We start from the raw sequence: 7939 nt of genomic DNA, 5'->3' as shown, positions 1-7939 counted from the left end.
TGCAGGAGCCAGAAGGCGGAACTCATGAGTGAGCTCCAGCCCGGCTCTTGCAGTGGGTGCTGAAGCAGTCAATGAGAGTCTGTCTGACACTCATTGGCTGCTGCTTAACACACACATCACTGCCACGCGGTGGTGATGTGTGTGCAGCAACAGCCAATGAGAGTCTGTTTGACTCTCATTGGCTGCTGGTTAACACACACATCACCACCGCGCGGCGGTGATGTGTGTGAAAAAGCTGCAGCCAATGAGAGTCTGTCTGTCGGGCTGGCATCGATGTGTGTGTCAAACTGCACAGCCTTAGCCCACCTCCCACCCTCCTCCTAGCGCTATTGGGTAAGTGCTCAGGGGGAGGGAAGGGGCTCGGCTGTGCAGCACAGGACCGGCGTAGGGAGGCAAAGAGCCGGACCTGTGTAAATGTGTAGCGCTGACCGCACACATCATGGTTGGCGTTACACTGCCTAACTAGGACGCGCCGGGCTGGACCATGGCCGGCGATGCCTCTACTCCCCCCCCCCGTGCTGCCTGTCCTACAGCACCCAGGGTACGTGCCCGCTCGCCCTGCCCTAGTTACACCAATGATTATGACCGTGAAGAACAGCATGTAAGCATTCTAGGCATGGCAGAGTTCTGAAGCCTGTGATTGACTTTCTAGCTAATTGGAGTTTACTATATCTCTTTGGGGCATATTTATTAGTTAGCAGGACATGGTCCCCATAATTATAATTTGTAATTGCAGCAATAAGAAATTAGTTATTGCCTGACTCTATGAAAAAACACATCCATTTACAGGGGCTATAATGTGACCCCATCCCTGCAATGTATAAAAGTAAAGTGATCACTACATGGTATGGGGGCTGGCTGTGCATCCGCACATGAAAACAAGGGATCAGAGCAGACATCTCCTATACCTGCTTTGGTCCGCCATACATAAATAAATCACCGGCTGTTTTCGGGGGATATCCCACAAATACTGTTTGATAAATATGCCCCTATATCTTTGTTTGAGAGGAGATTGCCAGTATGTATATGAATGCCTGTAATGAGAATGGAATTACCGTATCCTCATCCTAATCCATGAATTTTTTAAATTAATTGTGTTTATAGTTTGAAAGAGAAAAACAACACAGAGCAGGGGAGAAGACCAACACAGTTTGCAAAGAAAAAAAAACAAAAGTAAACAAATGTCAAGGTGCATCCCAAAACAGCAGAGTAACTGTGAAACAGTTTTACATCACTGAAATAACAAAATATAAAACTAACATAGCCTCAACTAATCCATGATTGATACAACAATAAAAGTGATTAACAAAATATAGAAACACAAAGCATCACAATTAAATTCACACGAGTATGATTGGAAAATTAAAGCTATGACGCAGTGACTGGCCAGCTGGCATTTAAAAACTTGAATTGTTGTCTACCTTGAAAAGGTGATAACAGTGTAACTTGTGTCGGCACTACCACTGTAATCCTATTTACTGCCAGTAAACTTTAATACACAGTGAGACCCGCCCATATATACTGGATGGCCGGCGGTTCAAATCCCGATAGCGGCATCCCGATCGTCCAAAGGTAAGTATTTACTAACCCTATTCTACCCCCTAACCCTCCCTTAGGGGTGCCTTACCCTAACCTCCCAAGTGCCTAACCATAATTCCCCTCTAAGTGCCTAAACCTAACCCCCCCTTCCCCGCCACCTAAACCTAAGTCCCCCCGGGGGGGGGGTGCCTAACCCTAACCTGACCCCAAGTGCCTAACCCTAAACCCCCCTTCCCCTAGCCTAACCCTAACCTCCCGGGGGAGTGCCTAACCCTAATTTCCCCCTGGGAACCCCTAACCTAATACTCCCCCCACCCCTCGCTGCTGTACGTGCCTGGGGCCTGGCTTACCTTCAATCGGTAAGCCAGTTGTCGGGCTCCCGGCGTAAGTCTAATGACAGGCGTTGGGATTTCAACGCCTGTCATTAGACCCCTGCCTGGATTAGACAGTCGAGAAGCCGGCGGTCGGGATTACGTCCATCGGCTTCCCAACTGCTACCCTACTGTAGTAAAAAGTAAAAATTTATTAGAGGCAGGAGCTATTATCTGTGGCCAAAAAGTACACGCTTCATACCATAACAGATTAGTGTGTAAATTTAGACAAATTACAAAAGTGGAAGGGCAATATGAGAAATCTTCTCCATTTATGGTTTAAATTAATCCCCGCAGAGACAATGAAAAGATACTTCACAATTGCTCATTAAAAAACAATAGCAGAAAAACTAACTCTAAAGCTGGGTACACACTGACAGATACATTGGCCGATCAATTGATTGGCCAATGTATCTGCTGCACGTCGGGCAGTGTGTACCTGCGATATGTCGGTGAACCGCGTCGTTCACCAACATATCGCATAGGCTTTGCTGCAGACATATCTGTCCATCGGCAGGTATGTACGGGCGGTCTACAGACCGCCCGTACACACACAGCTGCAGCCGCAAGCAGGGGCGGGACATGCCCCACTGCCTGCCGGCACATGGCCCCGACACACCCCCTGGTCTCTGGGACCCGCAGCAAGACACAGATGATGGCCGTTCAGTGTGTATAGCTGCCCATACATCAGCAACTGATTGTCGCAATCCGGCGATGGGATGGGAAATGCCGGTGTTTCCAAGTGGAAACGCTGACCGCCCAACATCGATTCAGCGATCCGTCACAGGATCGTTGAATTTTGACATGTTAAATATCCCCGACTAGAAAATCACAATCAATTTTTGATTGCGATCGTCAAATCGGGAAAATCCAACATGTTGGATTTCTGCGATCCTGTGATGCCGGGTTGCAGCATCGCAGGATCGCAGCAATTCATTTCAGATGTATGGGGCCCTTATGAACGACAATCATCTGCAGATATATCTGCAAATCACTCGATCTGCAGATATATCTGTCAGGTGTGTACCCACCTTAAGAACAGGAACACAAATGAATACTGCTATTTATAATGTTAAGTATTGTGCAACATTAAAAAGATAAAGGGGAAAATGTAATACCCTGTGACTTGCAGGCATTGCCGAGATCCCAGCGAGTCTGTCTGATGATTTAAAGTGGCAATCATTTAAAAGGCAAAACAAGGTTGATTTTGCCTTTTAAATGATTGCCCCTGGTTTTGCCTTTTAAATGATTGCCACTTTAAAACATTGGGCAGACTTGTGGAATCTTGTTGATGCCTGCAAGTCGCAGGCTACTACATTTCCACAAAATACTTTAAAAAAATATAGAAGTACAATGTATACAGTGTAATGGGAGAATATATAAAGGTTACCTGCTCTCTGCAAGCCTGTGAAATAAGTGAGTTATAACTAGGGGTGTGCACCGGCCACTTTTCGTGTTTTGTGTTTTGGTTTTGGATCTGGATCTTTCTTCGTGTTTTGGATCTGGATTGGTTTTGCCAAAACCACCCTTCCGTGTTTTGGGTTCTGGGTTTTGTGTTTTGGATCTGTATTTTTTTGAAAAAAAGCATAAAAACAGCTAAAATCACAGAATTTGTAGGTTTTTCTGCTCCTATGCTATTATTAACCTCAATAACCTTAATTTCCACTCATTTCCAGTCTATTCTGAACACCTCACACCTTTATGTCCAAAAGGTTGCACCGAGGTAGCTGGATGACTATGCTAAGCGACGCGAGTGGGCGGCACAAACACGTGACCCATCTAGGCGTGAAACTGCAGTGGCAGACAGGATGGCATTGAAAAACTAGGCCCCAAACTGTACATTATGCAAAGAAAAAAAAGAGGTGCAAGATGGAATTGTCCTTGGGCCCTCCCACCCACCCTTATGTTGTATAAACAGGACATGCACACTTTAACAAACCAATCATTTCAGCGCCAGGGTCTGCCACACAACTGTGGCTGAAATGATTGGTTCGTTTGGGCCCCCACAAAACAAGCTGGCAATTAATCTGTCCCTGCACAAACTGGCTCTATGGAGGCAAGATGTCATCCTCATCCTCCTCATCCACCGATTCCTCACCCTCTGCAGTGTGTACATCCTCATCCTCACAGAGTATTAATTCGTCCCCGCTGGAACCACAGGTCCCTCTGTACGTTCTGGAGGCTGGTCTCCCTGGAAGAGTTGATAATTCATTTTATGAACATCATCTTCTCCACATTTTGTGGAAGCAACCTCCTACGCCTTTCGCTGACAAGGTTCCCGGCTGCACTAAACACTCTTTCGGAGTACACACTGGAGGGGGGGCAACTCAGGTAAAATAGAGCCAGTTTGTACAGGGACCTCCAAATTGCTTCTTTTTCCTGCCAGTACAGGTACGGACTGTCTGACATGCCTACTTGGATGCTGTCACCGATGTAATCCTTTAACAGACAGATGCACGCTTGTCGCTGCTGCTTTGAGGATGCAAGTGCAGCTACAGCCCACACAATTCACAAAGACAGAAAAAAAAAAAGAATATTTTTATTGTTTGTGGAGCGCACTTTGAGGGTTACACCACCCTTTAACAGACAGACGCACGCTTTTCGCTGCTGCTTTGAGGATGCAAGTGCGGCTACAGCCCACACAATTCACAAAGACAGAAAAAAGAAGAATATTTTAATTGCTTGTGTAGCACCCTTTGAGGGTGTCACCACCCTTTAACAGACAGACGCACGCTTGTCGCTGCTGCTTTAAGGATGCAGGTGCGGCTACAGCCCACACATTTCACAAAGACCGAAAAAAAAAAAACAATATTTTAATTGTTTGTGTAGCACACTTTGAGGGTGTCACCACCCTTTAACAGACAGACGCATGCTTGTCGTTGCAGCTTTAAGGATGCAGGTGCGGCTACAGCCCACACAATTCACAAAGACAGAAAAAAGAAGAAGAATATTTTTATTGTTTGTGTAGCACACTTTGAGGGTGTCACCACCCTTTAACAGACAGACGCACGCTTGTCGCTGCTGCTTTGAGGATGCAAGTGCGGCTACATCGCACACAAGTCACAAACACATAAAAAAAATAGTTTTTTATATTTTGGAGCACTTTGAGAGTTACACCACCCTTTAACAGACAGATGCACGCTTGTCGCTGCTGCTTTCAGGATGCAAGTGCGGCTACAGCCCACACAATTCACAAAGACAGAAAAAAAAAGAACAATATTTTTATTGTTTGTGTAACACACTTTGAGGGTGTCACCACCCTTTAACAGACAGACGCACGCTTGTCGCTGCTGCTTTAAGGATGCAGGTGCGGCTACAGCCCACACATTTCACAAAGACCGAAAAACAAAGAACAATATTTTTATTGTTTGTGTAGCACACTTTGAGGGTGTCACCACCCTTTAACAGACAGATGCACGCTTGTCGCTGCTGCTTTCAGGATGCAAGTGCGGCTACAGCTCACACAATTCACAAAGACAGAAAAAAAAAGAACAATATTTTTATTGTTTGTGTAACACACTTTGAGGGTGTCACCACCCTTTAACAGACAGACGCACGCTTGTCGCTGCTGCTTTAAGGATGCAGGTGCGGCTACAGCCCACACATTTCACAAAGACCGAAAAACAAAGAACAATATTTTTATTGTTTGTGTAGCACACTTTGAGGGTGTCACCACCCTTTAACAGACAGACGCACGCTTGTCGCTGCTGCTTTGAGGATGCAAGTGCGGCTACAGCCCACACAATTCACAAAGACAGAAAAAAGAAGAAGAATATTTTTATTGTTTGTGTAGCACACTTTGAGGGTGTCACCACACTTTAACAGACAGACGCACGCTTGTCGCTGCTGCTTTGAGGATGCAAGTGCGGCTACATCGCACACAAGTCACAAACACATTAAAAAAATAGTTTTTTATTTTTTGGAGCACTTTGAGAGTTACACCACCCTTTAACAGACAGACGCACGCTTGTCGCTGCTGCTTTCAGGATGCAAGTGCGGCTACAGCCCACACAATTCACAAAGACAGAAAAAAAAAGAACAATATTTTTATTGTTTGTGTAGCACACTTTGAGGGTGTCACCACCCTTTAACAGACAGACGCACGCTTGTCGCTGCTGCTTTGAGGATGCAAGTGCGGCTACAGCCCACACAATTCACAAAGACAGAAAAAAAAAGAACAATATTTTTATTGTTTGTGTAGCACACTTTGAGGGTGTCACCACCCTTTAACAGACAGACGCACGCTTGTCGCTGCTGCTTTAAGGATGCAGGTGCGGCTACAGCCCACACATTTCACAAAGACCGAAAAAAAAAGAACAATATTTTTATTGTTTGTGTAGCACACTTTGAGGGTGTCACCACCCTTTAACAGACAGACGCACGCTTGTCGCTGCTGCTTTGAGGATGCAGGTGGAATCTAGACGGGATTTGGAACCGGGGACACACTACCTCCATCAATTGTCTAAATCCCACTGCACTAATGGCGGATACCGGACGCACGTCTAACACCAACATAGCAGTCAAGGCCTCAGTTATACGTTTTGCTTCAGGATGACTGCTGTCATACTTCATCCTCATCGCTAGGGACTGTTGGAGGGTCAATTGTTTAGTAAAAGTAGTGATGTTCCTACTTCCTCTCTGGGATGATGAACAACTCCCAGCAGCAGCAACAGCACTAGGAGGAAGTGGTTCTTGATCTTTCCCTATTTTATTTTTATCGGAGAAAGTTTGGTCCTCCATTTATGTTATATTGATATATACGTGCGGCTAAAGCGCACACAAACACAGAAAATATTTTTTTATTTTTGCTGGAGAGTAGTGCACTTTGTGGGTTACACCACCCTTTAAGAAATGAGCCAGCCAGCTCTTTACTTATGGGACACAGGCGCACGCTTGGCGCTGCTCCTTTGTTGATGCACGTGCAGCCACAGTGCACACAAGTCACAAACACAGAAAATATATATTTTTTTGGTTTGGACTGGAGTGTACTTTGGGGGTTACAGCACCCTTTAACGGTCAAGCCAGCCGGCCCTTTACTTATGACACAGGCGCACGCTTGGCACTACTTTGTTGATGCACGTGCGGCTACTGCGCACACAATTCACAAACACAGAAAATAATTTTTTTTTTGGTTTGGACTGGAGTGTACTTTGGGGGTTACAGCACCCTTTAACGGTCAAGCCAGCCGGCCCTTTACTTATGACACAGGCGCACGCTTGGCACTACTTTGTTGATGCACGTGCGGCTACTGCGCACACAATTCACAAACACAGAAAATAATTTTTTTTTTGGTTTGGACTGGAGTGTACTTTGGGGGTTACAGCACCCTTTAACGGTCAAGCCAGCCGGCCCTTTACTTATGACACAGGCGCACGCTTGGCACTACTTTGTTGATGCACGTGCGGCTACTGCGCACACAATTCACAAACACAGAAAATATATATTTTTTTGGTTTGGACTGGAGTGTACTTTGGGGGTTACAGCACCCTTTAACGGTCAAGCCAGCTGGCCCTTTACTTATGACACAGGCGCACGCTTGGAACTACTTTGTTGATGCACGTGCGGCTACTGCGCACACAATTCACAAACACAGAAAATAATTTTTTTTTTGGTTTGGACTGGAGTGTACTTTGGGGGTTACAGCACCCTTTAACGGTCAAGCCAGCCAGCCCTTTACTTATGACACAGGCGCACGCTTGGCACTACTTTGTTGATGCACGTGCGGCTACTGCGCACACAATTCACAAACACAGAAAATATATATTTTTTTGGTTTGGACTGGAGTGTACTTTGGGGGTTACAGCACCCTTTAACGGTCAAGCCAGCCGGCCCTTTACTTATGACACAGGCGCACGCTTGGCACTACTTTGTTGATGCACGTGCGGCTACTGCGCACACAATTCACAAACACAGAAAATATATATTTTTTTGGCTTGGACTGGAGTGTACTTTGGGGGTTACAGCACCCTTTAACAGTCAAGCCAGCCGGCCCTTTACTTATGACACAGGCGCACGCTTGGCACTACTTT

Source organism: Taudactylus pleione, unplaced genomic scaffold (assembly GCF_031769625.1).
Source record: "Taudactylus pleione unplaced genomic scaffold, aTauple2 ptg000336l, whole genome shotgun sequence".
In the NCBI taxonomy this organism is placed as follows: Eukaryota; Metazoa; Chordata; class Amphibia; order Anura; family Myobatrachidae; genus Taudactylus; species Taudactylus pleione.
The sequence above is the reverse complement of the archived record's forward strand: the minus strand, read 5'-3'. Positions refer to the sequence as shown.